Source organism: Macaca thibetana, chromosome 4 (genome assembly GCF_024542745.1).
Source record: "Macaca thibetana thibetana isolate TM-01 chromosome 4, ASM2454274v1, whole genome shotgun sequence".
Classification (NCBI taxonomy): domain Eukaryota; kingdom Metazoa; phylum Chordata; class Mammalia; order Primates; family Cercopithecidae; genus Macaca; species Macaca thibetana.
The window spans coordinates 164,179,976-164,198,284 of record NC_065581.1 but is presented as its reverse complement, the minus strand read 5'-3'; the positions used below and the strand labels follow the sequence as shown (position 1 = coordinate 164,198,284).

The 18,309-nt window shown below is 41.8% G+C and overlaps 1 pseudogene; it reads right to left on the bottom strand.

The window, feature by feature from the left end:
- Positions 1 to 16,754: 16,754 nt before the first annotated feature.
- On the bottom strand, positions 16,755 to 17,672 carry LOC126953776 (glyceraldehyde-3-phosphate dehydrogenase-like; annotated as a pseudogene).
- Positions 17,673 to 18,309: the final 637 nt, after the last annotated feature.

Here is an 18,309-nt window from a genome sequence, read left to right as displayed (position 1 = left end):
ACTGGCAGCTCACTTCGCTGCTCAGGGAGAGAAAGGATGTGGTAGCCCCATGCATGCGTGCCACATGTGATATATTTTACTCCATATAAGGCATTTGAAACTTCAAGACCTAATTTGAGTCTCAACAGTCTTGACAATTAGATGATATTTTCATCCGTTTTTATAGATATGGGCCAAGATAATAGTGACGTCATGCAAGTCACTTAGCCGGTCAATGTGAAGTCAGTGTTCAAGTCCTGGCCTAAAATGCCAGCGTCAAAATTCTTCTTCCTAATTTTTATTATTGATTTTTTTTTTGTTATAGAAGTAAAAATGTTCATTTAAAAATTCAGAAAAATATGAGGAAGGATAAAAGGTACAAATTTCTACCAAACAGTCTTTTCTTACAGAATTTTAATGTGTCTATATTTTATGTTCATAACTTTTAAATTCTGGTGCCCACGTGGGCCACTTGCATTTGTAGAAGCACAATCTAGTAACCAAAAATAATTGGAAAGGAAAGGAAATCCAGCATCTACTAGCTTTTTTCGAAATACTCTAAAAGAGATCAAATTCATAGCCTGTGGCCCCATTGATCCCTTCCACAGCACTTTGGAGTCTTATTTGTTAAATACGGTTATGGTGCACGTGCTGGGTCCCCTAAAGGCACGTTAAACATTCAAACCGTGTATTTGTGCATGACCTGCGGCAGCCTCAAAGCTTCTGTATTCATCCATTTTCTCCTCTTTGAGAGGAGCCTAATGATGCCTAATGAGATAATGTATGAATCATGCTCGACAGTGGGGACTCAATACATGTTGTTCTATTCCTGGTTTCCTTTCACTCCTCTCAAAATGTTGCATGTCAAAAAATACTTCTTGTATAATACATTGACCAAAAAAATGTAGGTCACAGCCCTTCAGGAACATTGTAGTTAGGGAGAAAATTACACACAAGAGAGTCAAACAGCAAACCTCAAATGTCTCTGATCATGAAAGGAAGGTCAGGGTCATCCCTTGATTCACATAAGGTCCTGACATGATCCTCTCCATTGCAGCAATTCACTGAACTCTTGGGCTCCAATGGGGTGGTTGTACGCTCAAAAAGTCCAAGCACCTTCACTTGCAATTGAAGGTTGTACTGGTTTCAAAAATATCCCTCGAAAATTCATGTTCACCGCGACCCTTAGAATGAGCCCTTATTTGAAATAGGGTTTTTGAGGTGTAATCAGTCAAGATATGGTGAGGTCATACTGGATTAGGGTGGGTCCTGATCCAGTGACTGGTGTCCTTGTAAGAAGAGGGAGATGAGACACAGACACACAGAGGGTCAACCCAGGCGAAGACACAGAAACATACCGGGAGAGCACATTTGGCAGTGGGGGCAGAGATTGGAGAGGTGCAGCCACACACCAAGAATCACCAAGGATTTCCAGCAACACCAGAAGCTGGAAGAGGCAGGAAGGATCCTCCCCTGGAGCCTTCAGAGAGAGCATGACCCTGTGGACACCTTGATTTTGAACTTCCGGCCTCTAGAGCAGTGAGATAATACATTTCTCTTGTTCAAGTCATTCAGGTTGTGGTTCTTTGTTACAGTGACCCTAGAAACAGCTACAGAGGTGTTGTTCTCTGTCAAAGTTCCAACCATGCCTCCAGCACTGTTACTCTGTCCTCCACAAGGCTACATTGTCCTGGAGCATGGACACTTCCAGGCACCTCCAGGCCTTGTTTATGATGCTTTTTACACCTAGATGGAACTTCTCTTCCCATACTCTCTTCCACCCACACTTCTAGCTTTTTTATTTATTTAGGGGCTCTACCCAAAACCCAGGAGAAGGAATTAAGAGCAAAATTTTTTTTGCTCTTAATTTTTAAAAAATCAAGACTCTCATTTTTGGTGGATGTATATCTTTTGTTGGGGATGTTTTGTACAGTTGTTGGAAGCACTTTTTGATCCTGTTAGCCATAAATAGCCATGATGTTCTTTAGCATTTAACCAATTGAGAGGTAATAGCCTATATAATCCTTTGATTTATTTAGTCAATCAGGAAGAAATGATGCTCCATGTGAGATGTTTTATTGCTTTTTTTGGACTTTGGAGGGGGGCCTTAGAAGGTGTTTGAATGCATGTGTTTTAAATTTTTCCCAAGTGTGGAGCTATGTTAGTAACGTAATGCTATTTGGCAAACTAGCCCATAACTCAGTGCTGAAAGCAATAACCATTGGTCCCTTACTGTTCTGTGGTATGGATGGTGCTCAGCTGAGCAGTTCTGTTCACTTCACTTGGTGTTACTCTTGTGGCTGCGAGATGACTTCACTCACATATTTGGTGCTTCTGTTGGAATGGCTGTCATTGCTGACGGCTGGCCAAATATTTTCTTTCTCCACGTGGTCTCTCCAGCAGCCTAGCCACTCCTCTTTACATGGTGTCAGACTTCAGTTGCTTCTTAGTGAGCAACTAAAGAGGGCTTAGGAATGCACTCATCCACACAGTTGTATTCTTGGCCGGTCACACTTTCTCTGCACTGCTCATTTGTTGGTCTGGTAGGAAGGCCCAGTGCGAGCAACCTTGAACCAAATCTCCATTCTAGCTGGTCTTGGAACCCAAACTGGGCTTTGTGGGATTGTCTGGTTTACGAAGCTAAAATCACCTTGGCCATTATCTGTGTTGTAATCAATCCAGAATTACTTTCTGAGGAAAACTTTGAATCTGTCTTTAGATACTGCCTCTGAACTCCTTCCTGGGAAAGAGAAGTGCCTTGGGTTGCATTAATTTGACCCCAAATAGAATTTAATTCACTAAAATGTGTTTTGGTTATTGTGCCTTAAGTTGACAGTAAAGGGCACCATTTTCCGTACAAGGTTTTCTTACAGTGCTGATGTTGTTATGTACCTTGTTTACTATGCCACAGGGAATCATCTCTATGTTCTGGAGAAATATGTCAGGGCTTAGTTAAATTAATCTGTGCTTCTCTGGAAAACTAGTTTTTTTTTATTTTTTCTTTTTTCTTTTTTTTGCATTGCCAATTGGGCAATAGATTGTTTTTCCTCTTATCTTTGGCTGGTTGTAAGTGCAGTGCCCAGTTCCCAAGTGTTCAGAAACATATGATATTTATTTATATGATATATATTTGTGTGATATATATATTTATGATATATGCTTTTATGATATATATTTTTATGATATATGCTTTTATGATATCTATTTTTATGATATATATTTTTATGATATATTTGTATGATATCTATTTGTATGTTATATATTTGTATGATATATATTTGTGTGATATATATTTTTATGATATATGCTTTTATGATATATATTTTTATGACATATATTTGTATGATATATATTTTATGATATATGCTTTTATGATATATATTTTTATGATATATATTTGTATGATATATATATTTTTATGATATATTTGTATGATATATATTTGTATGATATATATCTGTGTGATATATATTTTATGATATATGCTTTTATGATATGTTTTTATGATATATATTTTATGATATATATTTTATGATGTTTTTATGATATATATTTATATGTTATATATTTGCATGATATATATTTGTGTGATATATATTTTTTATGATATATATTTGTATGATATGTATTTTTATGATATATATTTTATGATATGTTTTTATGATATGTATTTGTATGTTATATATTTGTATGATATATATTTTTATGATATATGTTTTTATGATATATATTTGTATGATATATATTTTTATGATATGTTTTTATGATATATATTTGTGTATATATTTGTATGATATATATTTTTATGATATATATTTTGAGCACTGGCTGCACTCTCACTTTTATCTTACGTTTTCTCTCCTGTTGTCTCATGTCCTTAAATTCCTATTAGTCATTTCCAATGATAATATGCATCTTGTCTTTGTCATTTTGTTCTTATAACTTCTTGTGTAATTTCTTAGACATGGTAAATGCTTTATTATACATGTTCATTGCCTATCAACCATTTAATGTCTTCAACAGACCTAGGGCATGCTTTAAAAATCACATTTGTGCCAGAGATGTTCTCCTCTTGGTTGGCTACCTAGAAATGTTTAATTGCTTTTCAGGTAACAGTTCAAAGATGGTGGATAACCTTTGTGAAGTTTTTGTAACTTTAAGAAAGATAGACAGGTACTCCTTCTCCTGTGCTCCCTGTTTTCATTCCTCACCTCTCAGCCTAAATGCTTGACTCATAATTATTGCATAATAAATATTGTAGTGATGGCAGTGGTGGCCTGCCTCGAGCAGTGGCAGCTGGTCTCGAGCAGCTGCTACCATCACACTGGCTGTGGCAGAGAGGCATGGCCGGGGTTGCACACTCTGTAGAGCCGGCAGGAGCCAGAGACAAGTGGGAGCCCCACCCTTTCCAAGTTGGTGGGGCAGGAGCTTCCTGGGTGCAGCTATAGCCACCCAAATCCTGGCTGCAGACTCAGGCCTCTGGCTCCACAGAGCCAGCCCCATGCCTCCTCAGCTCCCTTGGCATTCTGGGTGCCAGTGAGCATAAGAGGGAAGCTGAGGGGGTGTGGAGGGCAGCTTGGCACTGACCTGCAGGCACCCCTTGGCACCTACAGCCTGGGTGCCTTGAAAGGCAGCAAGAGGCAGACAAGTTCTTGGGTAGAAGGGGGCGGGTCCCTGGTGAAGCTCCACCTTCCGGCCAGGGAGAGACTGAAGGCTGTAGGCTGGGCTGCTGGTCCTGCAGACTGGAGTGGGAACTTGTGCTGCTTTTTCTGCACTGCCCATGGACCAATCAGCAAGCACTTCCACCCCTGTGAGACCCATAAAAGCCCCAGGCTCAGCCACAACTGAGAAGACATCAGAATGACCAGCTGCAGAGAGGAGCTACCCTCTCCAGGGTTTCCTCTGAGCTATCATGTCACTCAATAAAGCCCTTCTTCACCTTGCTCACCTTCCACTTGTCTGCACACCTAATTCTTCCTGGATGCAGGACAAGAACTTGGGACCCGCTGAATGGCAGAGTTGAAAGAGCTATAACACAAACAGGGCTGAAACACACTCCTTGCTCACCATGTTGAGGGTGAAGAAAAGGAGAGAAGAGCTGTGGCCCTTCAGGGAGCCCAGACCTGGAAGCTCCCTAAACCACGGCTGTGACTCCCTCTGCCCTGTTGTTCCTGGAGTCTCCAGGCTTCTGGGTACCACCGCATTCCCTAGTGGCACCTGTGGAAGTTGCTTGTGGTGCACCTAGTCCAGCTGCAGCCTTGCAGAGAACTGGCACCCATGCCAGCACCTGGAGCTGCCCACTCTGCTGCAATAGCCAGAGTGCCTGACTGTGCACAGTGGCCAGACCCCATGCTTGCTTGCTCACATACCCCTCACTGCTCCATGCCTGGCTTGCCCTTGGGAAGTGTGGGACCCAGGCTGGTAGTGTGAGCTGAGCACAGCCTGCCAGGCCAAGTGGGTGGGATGAGCCCAGTGGGCCTCAGCAAAACTCAGGCAAAGGTGCCACCAGTCACAGAGGTTTCTGGTCAGAAAAGCAACACCCCAAGCATCCCATCACAGTAGGATGACTGATTGAGTGATCATAGTTTTTGCTGAATGTAGTTTACACACGATCTATTTCTCGCATAACTAAGAGGTGAGAGTTTTCTTTTTCCACTACTAATGGCAGCTGTTGGCTTCTTGTCTATCACTCTGCCACATCTTGTAGCAGCTCCACCTAGACTATCCCAGGGAAATTCCACACTACATCCATATCTATGCTGACACAGAAAAAGTCGGGTCTTCTACCTAACCAAAAATCCAACTGTGGTGGTATGTTTTTTGCTTTGCACACCACCGAAACTGTGAGCCAAATGACCAAAAAAGCCTTTAAAATGTATCTATTGTCGTCAGAATTTATAATAAATTTTTATAAACAGCCTCTGGATTTCTGGTTCAGTAAATTGTTCTTGGCTGTGTGGATGCTTTCAGTGCAATAAATTACTCAATAGCCAAGAGTTTCCCAAGAGCTTCAATAGTTAGTTCTGATCCCTTTACATGTGCAAATGCTGAAATCGTAGAATGTGTTAATATTTGTTATGCTAGTTATTTCCATATGGTACTGAAATATATAGTACTCAGGTTAACTTCTGTAAGCTGAGACCATTTGCATGCCTGCCATATTCAGCATTTTCTTGTGTTCTCATAAAGAGTTGGTTCTCAAATATTAGAGGAGAAGAAATCCAGGAAATTGGAGATGTTTACAAAATTTGGAAATACATGTGATTCTGGTTATTTCAGCCTCAGATGTTTTGCCTAGAAAAATTTGTGAGAAAAAGTGCTTGGTGATTGAAATTTTTAGCTTTCACAAACTTACGTATTTATGATTTTAATAAATATCCTCAGTTTGACAGTACTTCATAGTACCTTATAAATGCATTTAGAAATTTCTTAAGAATGCATATCTGAGATCACTTTCTAGGTAAAGAGGAAAAAAACAAAGAAATGGCTTATTTTTAACATAATGGCATTGTTGAAATTTTTAGTTTGTGTCACAATCCTAAAAATTTTGTAGATGTGAAGCACTTCTAGAAAACTACAGAAAGCAGTCATGTAGATGGCCACTATTTTATAGTGAAAAATGTGGAAAAATTACAGAAGAGTTTTATTTTTATGACTTGGTAGAAAGAGAACCAGACAAGCATTTGGGGACGTGAGGTTAGCCTGAGCTTGACCCCTGTCATTCAAGACTGAACAGAGTGGCCTCCCAGACCCCTTCCTTCCAGAGGCAGCCATGCTCTCTGAGTTCATTTTTAATTCAAGAAGTTGATTGGGCCGGGCGCGGTGGCTCACGCCTGTAATCCCAGCACTTTGGGAGGCCGAGGCGGGCGGATCACAAGGTCAGGAGATCGAGACCACGGTGAAACCCCGTCTCTACTAAAAATACAAAAAATTAGCCGGGCGCGGTTGTGGGCGCCTGTAGTCCCAGCTACTCGGGAGGCTGAGGCAGGAGAATGGCGTGAACCCGGGAGGCGGAGCTTGCAGTGAGCCGAGATGGCGCCACTGAACTCCAGCCTGGGCTGGGCGACAGAGCAAGACTCCGTCTCAAAAAAAAAAAAAAAAAAAAAAAAGTTGATTGGACATTTGTTCAGCTTTGGCACTGATACCAATGGTTCTTGCTCAACAAAGAAAGGTGTAAGAAGAGACTGAAGCCCTCTAGCAGTCCTCAGGCATCTTTACCACAGTGACCCCCAGCACTCAAGCCCATAAATTCTGGATCACTTAGCCCATGTCCAGAGCAGTTTCAGGACCCGAGGGGAATTATACCTCTCAGCCCCAGATAGAGGCTCTTGCTCATGTTACGTGTCAGTTTGATAAAGGAGTTAGCTCCTGAATGAAAGGAAGCTGCACTTGTTCGGGGGTTTAAAAATGTCACCAGTCTAACAGCAGATATTTCTCAATTTCTAGAAAAAGATATGGAAGAAGAAAATTTAAAGTAACAATTTGGGAAACTCTTGGTCAGATTCCTTTCTGGGGACTTGTTTATGGACCCCGTAATTGATGGCTTTGTTTTCCTTTCTTCGGAAATAAAATGAAGTTTAAAAACTACATCCATACGTCTCACGATGCTTTCTGTGATAACTCACCCACGACACCCACAGTGTTTCTGCTGGAGAACAGCAGGGCCTCCTGGCACCTCAGACGCTGTGGGACTCATAAGTGGAAATCGCCACAGCCACTGCTTCTGCCTCAGGGGAGGCCATTTCCTGCCTCGGAAGCCTGATGGTCTCCTGGGGTGTCAACTAAGCACCTGGAAGTATGCTCCTCCACCTGTTCCTGGTTAGCCGAAAGCATCATAGCCTGAATGGAGGGTGGAAAACAGAGCAGGAAAAAGGTGAAGATTGGATGAATATGGCCTCACATCCCTCCATGGGGGTCCCAGGAAGGCATGCAAGGGACTCTCTCAAGCCCAGCCCCTCTCTGTGATAAGGGTGAGGGCACCGGCCCAGGTGACAGCTGGCAGATGACCTATACTTAGTGTCGGTGAGAAATCTTTAATAATTGCCAAGTAGATGGAAGCTGATTAAGAAGCCTTACTTCAAGAAAGAGGCCACTTGAAAAGGAATGAAGATGCTGGGTTCTGTCACCACTTCTGCTCCTGATGACTCCTCCAGTTGGTGGTGAAGAGAGAATGCAGGGCGTGTGTTCTCAAGGTGCCCCGGTGCAGCATCTCAGGACTGCGTGAGTGGGAGCAGCAGGGCTGCACCAGGTGATGTGGGAAGAAGCCAGGCATTGACTCTGCACAGCCACATGCCTGCTGGGTATGCACAGGGAAGGTGATTTCGCTGGCAACAGGATTCAGGGGTGTGTGTGTGTGTGTGTGTGTGTGTGTGTGTGTGTGTGTGGCTGAAGGGTAAAGTGTAGACATATCTAAAAATGATGTACTCCAAGATTCAACAGAAATATTTTAAAAGTTTTGTATTGCATATAGGAGAAGATAAATCTCATTTGAGTCAAGATCAAGAAAGTTTTTGGAAAGAACAAACTTAGTTAAAAAGAAATACAAAGAGGTAAAAATAAAATATCAGATTTTACAATCTGCAATGAACTCCCAAGAAAGGGTTACAGCAGCTGAAAGCACAATCACATTCTTGCAATGCGTGCTAGAAGCAGTGAGGAGACAGACAGTGTAGGGCAGCTAGTAGGGGCTGTGGAGTACGCCCTTGGAAAGCTTGCGGGAATCCGGGGGAAGTGGAAAGAAAGATGAGAGATTAGTTAATAAACACGGGCATAGAGAGTGAAGAACCAACTTAACTAAGAAAACAAAATCAAACGAATTTGAGGTAATCGTAAGAAGAGTTTCCTGAATGGAAAAGAAGTTGAACTTGCATTGAGAGGGCTCACTCACGAAGAAGAACAAGAGGAAACAGAGTAAGCAAACTGGAGTGTGGTGGTGCATTTGGCACTCCTCCCAAACTCTGGGAGACAGCGATAAACTATCTGATCGAGGGTAATGTGACTAATAAGGATGATGATGTCGATATGCACATATACAGTGGAGATTTGTATCCCCAAAGTGACTACATCCATGGAAATATTTCAGTATTCAAGAAACAGATGCTTTTAGCATCTGATACACTAGAAAGAAAAGTGCAGTAAATACACAAACACATTGGAAAGCACACAAGAGCTACCGCCCTGTTTTCTGCATCCCCGGTGTGGACCCTGTGTGCACTACTGCAAGTCGAGGGGGTCTCACGGTGAAGGAGCTCCTGGGGAGATTCCTGTGATGAGTGGGGTGGGAACTAAGCCAAAGGAGGGAGGTAGGATGGAAATCATGATCCTGGTTACTTGAAAGTGGTGGGCAAGATGGTTTTATGGTGGGATTGACTATAAAGAGAATGTGCCACAAAACAAATCAATAAGCCTGAAGAATAATCAATTATGTTAGATTAAATTCCAGGAGGATCAAACCAGCAAATCCAGGAAACAGCACATGTGGAAACAATGCAGATAAGATTACTACACTCCATGCTAGTCAAAGGTGTCTAGTTAAAACTCAAAGCACCACAACACAAGTAAATGAACAACTTGCTATTTTTTTGCAGAGCTGGGTGTGCATGGAGAGTAGTATATCCACTGCTGGGACAGCACGAGTTGGTTGCACCATCTTCTGACTGTTTTTTTCCTAGTCTTTGATTATCCCCCAACACCTATGCCATTCCTCTATTCAACATAAAGTAACGGGGTGTGCATGTGTTCAGGTATAACATTTTCTTTTACCTTCTAAATTGTTAACTGTATGTTTTGATCAACATCAAATAAAAAGGAGCTGAGAAGAAAAATTGGTTCTTAGAAAATACACTTTTTTCTTCATAGTGACATGCTTACTCAGATTTTTATGTTGATATTTCAGGAAGTTACTTTGATCTGAATGTTTAACAGTAAACAAAGCAAACAAAAATAAAAACCTTGCATTTTTTATTGTATAATTTTAATATTTTGCTTTGATCGTTTTTATTTGTGCCTGTCATTTGTAGGGCCTTCTCCGTCTTTCAATAGGAGTGAATGATTCTAACGAAACTGATCCTACATAAATTCTCCTTCAAGTCCAGCACGTTGTTTAAGAAGTGTCTTTTGAAAAAGTGTATAGGTCGTACACTCTTTAAAACATCAAGGTTGTGAAAGACAAAGAAAGACCAAGGAGATGTTTCCAATTAAAGGAGGCTGAAGAGACAAGACAGCCAAGCACAGCATGAGATCCTGGGCTGCAGCCTGGACTGGAAGCCTGCCTGTTATTAGTTTCCCTATAGAGAGAGTTAGTGGAACACCTGGCAACATTTGGAGAAGGTCTGTCGATTAGATACCAGTACTCTATCAAGGTTAGTTCTTGATTTTAATAATTGGACTGTGGTTACATAAGATAATATACTTGCTTTTAGAAAATGCACACTGAAGTACTTATGGGTAAAATGGCATTACATTTGTGGCATTATGTATGCAATTGTGGCGGGCAGAATTCTAAAGGCAAAGACAATCAAGGAAATAAGAAAGACTCAAATACGTTATGTTAGGATTAGGGATGGCTATGTAAGCAAAGATAGAGAAGAGATTGGAAAAATTATAAGCATATATTCTGCGCAACTCCCTAATATGAAAATTAGAAAATTATGTCAAATTATCAAATCAGGCTTATAAAAAATCGTAAATTGTACCCTTATGAAGCTTTGCTAGTGATTCAAAAGGCACAGATAATCACAAGACTATGTTGAAGCAAGAATACTAAGACCACCAGTGTGATCACAAGTTGTTAATTGCCAAGATTTATCGTGTAGTAGTCATGTGCTGAGCATTGCTTTCACAAAGAAAGGATTTCAATCATGAATACATCTCCATTTATACTATGATAATTATACATTTGACATTAACATTTTCCAGGGGCCCCATTGCAATATAAATCTATAAATCCTGTGCTTACTTACCATATGTAACTTAGGTAGACCAGGGACAGCCTGCTAAAAGCATTCTATAGTTGAGGATGCTCCATTATCTTTCCAGCAGTAAATATCATGACGAAATCTGATTCATATCTTTACAAGGAGATTTGACTGGGTGATTTTTTCAATTTTTCTTTGTCTTCCATGGGTCTCTGAGAGAGAGAACAGGTTGCAGAGCAGCAGCTAACCCTTTTCTTGACAAAACCCACAATATTCCCTGGTTTGTTTAGGAGTATATTATTTTATATCTGTTTTCTTTGCATCCACCTAGTTAGCATTCATTTTTACCCTCAAAAGTGCTCCACTTCAGAAAACACCTTGCCTGTTCTTTGTACTTATAATCAATCATAGAAGAAATTTTTTAAATGCACCAATACTAGGTAGTTTTATGCAAATAACTTCAAAAATGTAAAGAGAATTATTGTGCCATATATACTATTTCAGAGAGTAGTAGATATGATGAAAAGCTTTCCAATAGTTTGCTTTATAACAGAAATAGTCCTAAGACTATTACAGTACAAGGACTGCACAAATAAAAATTAGTACAGATCAATCTATGTTTATCGGCTTTTGTAGCATGACTGGACATAAGAAGCAATTGTTCAAATAAAAAAAATTCATCTTTGGTTCTGTTATTTGTGTCCGATTTTCCTCTGTGCTGGCTTCTTCCCAGGGCAGGCACTGTATTAGTCTGTTCTCACGCTGCTGTAAAGAACTGCCCATGACTGGGGAATTTATAAAGGAAAAAGGTTTAGTTGACTCACGGTTCTGCATGGCTGGGGAGATCTTAGGAAACTTATAATCACAGTGGAAAGGGAAGCAAACATGTCCTTCTTCACATGGTGGCAGGAGAGAGAAATGCCAAGCAAAGGTGAGGAAAGCACCTTATGAAATCATCAGATCTCATGAGAACTCACTCACTATCATGAGAACAGCATGGGGGAACCACCCCCATGATCTATCTAATCACCTCCCACAGGGTCCCTCCCCCAACATGTGGAGATCACAATTCAGATTACAATTCAAGATGAGATTTCAGTGGCGACACAGTGCCATATCCTATTAGGTACTCCTCATGTGTATATCAGTTACCTAATACATACCAGTAAGATAAGTATTCATGCTGAAAACTATCCATATCAATGTTGTCTCTCATGTTAATAATAAAACTTAGTCTGAACCTTCTTTAGTCTGCTCATTGATCACAACAAATATCTAATGGGTGGTAAAGACAAAGGAAAAGCCAACAGCCCCTCTGAAATCTTGGTCAATCAAAAGTTTCAATAGCAGCAATTCTCATTAAAACAAGACAGAAAGGTGAATTATAAGGAGCTTAGGAAAGGACTTTTTTTTTCCTGAATGAAGGCAGATTTGTATAAGAATATTCACATGACTATCCACATTTAAATATTTTGTTCATGCCTCTATAATATCCCACACTGCCTTTCATCATGGAAATTTTGTAGAAGGCTGTCAGCTCTACTGCATTTTTAGCTGTTTGAGAAAAGAGACCATGGTGCACTGCTTTTATCACCCAGAATTCCCTTTGCATCGGGGCAGCCAATACATGTTTGTGCAACAATTGAATGAATTCATCGTCATGTTCTCCAATCTCTCCTGTCTTCCAAAATTTGATATTTAAAGCTTTCTCCCATTTGACTCTTATTTTGTGCAGCATCCATATGAAGATCCTGGTAAGAGCTCTAATTAGGCCATGTTGGGTTCGGCTTAAATACAGAAACAGCTTCTGGGAAAGAATGCTTTCTTATTTAATAAGTGAGGGAGGTCTGCTAAAATTATGTCATTAGCTGACAAACCAGTTGGTATCATTCTTGTTTTCACAATGCAGGTCAGTGTTTGCAGGTCTTAAAAATGTCTTCACCAGTATTTCTTAATGTTTTTGACCTATGGACCAGAAGTCAGGCAGTGGGGCAGCCACCAGGACCACACTATCTGGACCCCAGACATTCTGTTCTGCTGGCTGCTCACCCCACAAGTCCTGAGATGCCCCTTGGGATCCAGCGGGAGCTCTGGTTGTCTGGTGGCAGACTTACATCCCAGCGGCTCTAGAGACCCAGGTTGCTTCCTCCACTGACTTTGCCACAATTGTACCTTGACGTATTTCTGCTCCCATGCCTCCCGCTCGCTCCACACTAACACTTTCTCTGTGCTCTGCCTCACGAGCTCCACCACTTGCCCTCTCCCTGCATTATGTCTGCTCCTGCCCACCACCTTTGTACATCTCCCATTTATATTCCCAGGGAAGATTTCAGTGGGGGCCACTTGGGGTAATTTGTCGCCAGTCCCCTGCGTAGATGTCTGCCTTTGGTTCAGGCACCAATCCTTGGTCTGGTCGGTTGTGGGAGGGTGGTAGGAAGCATGGGTTAGCAAACAGCTTTCAGGTTCTGTTAGTAACATTGTTAATCAGCAGTAGCTAGAGATGAGTTACCTCTATAACCTGACACCAGGTGCACTGTTATAACTTTCAAAAAGCCAAGACTCAATTCTGCCTCCCATGTATTTATTAGTTGTCAGGCTCCAAAGCAGATAGACATTGCATTCTGTGGTCCAGTGGAGTCCAGAAACGTGTCCATGGGTACAAGTGGCAAGCCCAACCGTACTGATGCACAGCAGGTGAACACCAAAACTGAGGCTTCGCCTGGGAGAGTGCTTGGCCTCACTCAGAAAAGAATTTAAGAGCAAGCTGGCAGTAAAAGAAAGTTTGTCAGAGCAACAGTGTACAGCAAAATGGCTATTCCACAGAGCAGGGCTATCTCACAGACAGAGCAGGCCTATCCCATAGACAGAGCAGGGCTATCCCATAGACAGAGCAGGGCTATCTCATAGACAGAGCAGGGCTATCCCATAGACAGAGCAGGGCTATCCCATAGACAGAGCAGGCCTATCCCATAGACAGAGCAGGGCTATCCCATAGACAGAGCAGGGCTATCTCATAGACAGAGCAGGGCTATCCCATAGACAGAGCAGGGCTATCCCATAGACAGGGCAGGCCTATCCCATAGACAGAGCAGGGCTATCTCATAGACAGAGCAGGGCTATCTCATAGACAGAGCAGGGCTATCCCATAGACAGAGCAGGGCTATCTCATAGACAGAGCAGGGCTATCCCATAGACAGAGCAGGGCTATCCCATAGACAGGGCAGGCCTATCCCATAGACAGAGCAGGGCTATCTCATAGACAGAGCAGGGCTATCCCATAGACAGGGCAGGCCTATCCCATAGACAGAGCAGGCCTATCCCATAGACAGAGCAGGCCTATCCCATAGACAGGGCAGGCCTATCCCATAGACAGAGCAGGGCTATCCCATAGACAGAGCAGGGCTATCCCATAGACTGAGCAGGGCTATCCCATAGACAGGGCAGGGCTATCCCATAGACTGAGCAGGGCTATCCCATAGACAGAGCATTTGGTTGTCCATTGACTTAGCAGGAGGATAACCTCTGAGTTTATGTGAGTGTGGATGTGTGGCGGGCCTACATCTCTTGAGTATTAGCCTCTCTGTTGTCTATTTTCTTATTCCCTTTTTCTCGTTTGTTGGTACCTAATAAGCACTTCTAGCTAACATCAAACTGAAAGCAAAGTCCCAAAGACTCTTTAACCCAAATGTGAGTTGTCAAGACTCAGAAACTTGGTTCCTGAACAGGTTTTTTGCCTCAAAGACTAAGTCATCCTGATACAGGAGGAAAAAAAAAACACCAAAAACAACAGATACAGGGTTGAGAAATGAGCCACAGAGAGAAAGAGGGAGCTGTGTTCTTGATTTACAGGATTTCTGTTCCCAATGACCAGTGAGTGGTTCAGAGGCCTGAGTGTGGGTGGCCCAACCCCACATCACCTGGGGACTCCTTGCCCTCCATAGATGGGATACTTGTAGGTAAGACCCTAGGGCAGAGGCTGGCACTTGGGCAGCTTGTGAAGACATGGGGGCCCAAAAGCAAACTTCCATCCCTTGGCCAAGGTGGAATAGACAGAATTGGCTAAAAAATCTCCCATGGGCTGTGGCCATGGTGGACTCACTAACATTGTTACAATAGTTTATTTCTAATACTTGAAGTTTAAGGTGCTAAAGGACAATTTGTATTGGGTAGAATAATTGACACCTATTTAGAGTGAGAGGAAGCAGGTAGGTCTCCCTCAGGCTTCCGGGCCAGGAAGCGGGTCAATGATAATGGGTACCCAAATTTAATCAGTTCAACTAAAAAACATCTACTCTGTGCCAGGCAGTGTGACTCATTCAGGAAATATGAAGAAGAGGGTGGGAAGTGACTAGTAGAAGAGAAATAGAACCCTGAAACCAAGTTATGCCAAAACTAAGTGCTTCATTGACTCCATTAACCAGGGTCTTTGAAATTGTTTTAACCATATTTTTAACTGGCACCCAGTACATACATATAAATATAACACTAAAGATATCTTTCTCCTCAGTAAGTCTCTAAGGCTCAGATAGTTTTATTAATAAGTTCTACTAAACTTTTAAGAAATAATTAATTCCTGCTTTAGATAAGTTATTTAAAAAAGACCAAAACCTGCGCCTTTTCTTTTGAGACAGGGTTTCACTCTGTCACCTAGGCTGGAGTGCAGTGATGTGATCAGAGGTCACTGCAACCTCGACCTTCCAAGCTCAAGTGATCCTTCTATCTCTCATCCTCCTGAGTAGCTGAAACAACAGGCACACTATGCCTGGCTAATTTTTGTATTTTTTTGTAGAGACAGGGTCTCACTATGTTGCCTAGGCTGGTCTCAAACTCCTGGACTCAAGCAATTTGTCCGCCTCTGCCTCCCAAAATACTAGGATTATAGGCATGAGCCACCGTGCGTGTTCCCACTTTTCATTCTATAAATAGATAAGGTCGATCCACCCCAACAATTATAGGCATAGTTCATTTTGAACACAGATGTAGATATCTTAAATAAGATACAGTTAAGAAAACCCAAGTGTATGATAAGAAGTCACAATAATTAAATAAGACTTACTCATGAATGCAAGATGACACACCATCATAAATATATCAACAGAATTTATTACATCAACTAAGAGTAAAGTATAAAACGCAGAATTATTTGAATTGATGCAGAAAAACTTCTTGATGAATTCAACAGATATGTATAATAAAACTGGTTAACTGGAAATAGAAAGGAACTTCTTCAAATTGTTAAAGTTGTCTACTCTAAAAGTTATGTTAAATGTTACACAGATTAGGGGCATTTTTCACATTTTCTCTGAAATTGTAAATGATGTAAAGATGCCCATCATCACTCCTGTTAATTAACACTTGTATGTAAGCTCTCCACCAACTACAAGGAAAAATGAATAAGTAGGAGAGGTAAGACTTGAAAGGAGATAAAACTGTTATTATTTGCAGATAATATAATCATCTGTCCAAAAAAATCCAACTATTAGAACTAGTAAGATAATTGAACAATTCCTTTAGATAAGAACAACTTAAGAAATCTTGGTATCTTCTACACTGACAATGCAAACTAGGAAATATAATAAAATATCATTCCAAATACCAGTCAAAACTAGAGAATTTTAGGAATTAATCACTAATCCATAGAAACTTTATAGAAAAAAATTTTATTTATTTATTTTTTTGGCTGAGCACAGGGGACTTTATTGATGGTACAAGACAAGGTGGAAATTCCTAGGCCCCTTCCTCTTCAGGGGGTCTGCATGGAAACTGTGAGGAGGGGAGATTCTCACTGTGACTGGGGACTGAGTGTGTCAGGGACTCCCCATCAGTGAGGGCCTTGCTCTTCCTCTCGTGCTGTCACTGGGGCTGGTGGTTCAGGGGTCTTACTCCTTGGAGGCCTTGTGGGCCATGAGGTCCACCACCCTGTTGCTATAGCCAAATTCATTGTCATACCAGGAAATCAGCTTGACAAAGTGGTTGTTGAGGGCAATGGCGGCCCCAACATCAAAGGTGGAAGAGTGGGTGTCGCTGTTGAAGTCGAAGGAGACAACCTGGTGCTCGGTGTTGTAGCCCAGGATGCCCTAGAGAGGGCCCTCTGACGCCTGCTTCACCACCTTCTTAATGCCATCATATTTGGTAGGTTTTTCCAGATGGTAGTTCAGGTCCACGACTGACGTGTTGGCAGTGGGGACACAGAAGGCCATGCCAGTGAGTTTTCCATTCAGCTCAGGGATGACCTTGCCTACAGCCTTGGCAGTGCCAGAAGAAGAAGGGATGATATTCTGGAGAGTCCCACCACCGTCATGCCAGTTTCCCAGAGGAACCATCCACAGTCTTCTGGGTGGCAGTGATGGTGTGGACTGTGGTCATGAGTCCTTCCACAATATCAAAGTTGTCATGGATGATGTTGGCCAGGGGTGCTAAGCAGTTGGCAGAGCAGGAAGTATTGCTGATGATCTTGAGGCTGTTGTCATACTTCTCATGGTTCATGCTCATTACCAACATGGGGGCATCAGCAGAGGGGGCAGAGATGATGACCCTTTTGGCTCCTCCCTGTAAGTGAGCCCCAGCCTTCTCCATGGTGGTAAAGATGCCGGTGGACTCCACAATGTACCCAGCACCAGCATCACCCCATTTGACCTTGGAGGGATCTCGCTCCTGGAAGATGGTGACCGGATTTCCATTGATGACAAGCTTCCCGTTCTCAGCCTTGATGGTGCCATGGAATGTGCCATGGGTGGAATCATATTGGAACATGTAGACCATGTAGTTGAGATCAATGAAGGGGTCACTGATGGTGACAATATCCACTTTACCAGTTAAAAGTAGCCCTGCTGACCAGGCACCCAATACGACCAAATCCGTTGACTCTGACTTTCACCTTCACCACGGTGTCTCAGGGATGTGGCTGGCAGTGGGAGAGGAGATGCGGCTGTCTGCTGAATTGGAGGAGGAAAGAGCTAAAAAAAAACATTAATGAGTGACACAGAAAGTTCAATGGAGAGACAATCCACGCTCTTAGATGGGACATATTTGTATTATAAAAATGCTGGTTTTCCCCATATCAAAGTATGAATTCAAGACAATTTCAATAAAAATTCCAGTTGAATTGTTTTGAGGAAGGAAAATACGTTACCATAATATTTATATGAAAGTTTACAGGTCCACATAAAAGTAAGTACAATTTGAAATAGAAGCACAAATAGATGAGACCTGCCTTACCAGTCTATGAAGACATATTACAGTGTTAAGATTTTAAAGAATTTGTATTTTACCAAGAGCAGATAAATAATCCAGTGGAACAATATGTTAAGAGACAGATTCCTGTATTTATATAGGCATTTAGTATATAATAAACCTGGCAACCCAAGTCAACAAAAAGTAGATTATTCAGTATTTGGTATTTGGAAAATTGGCT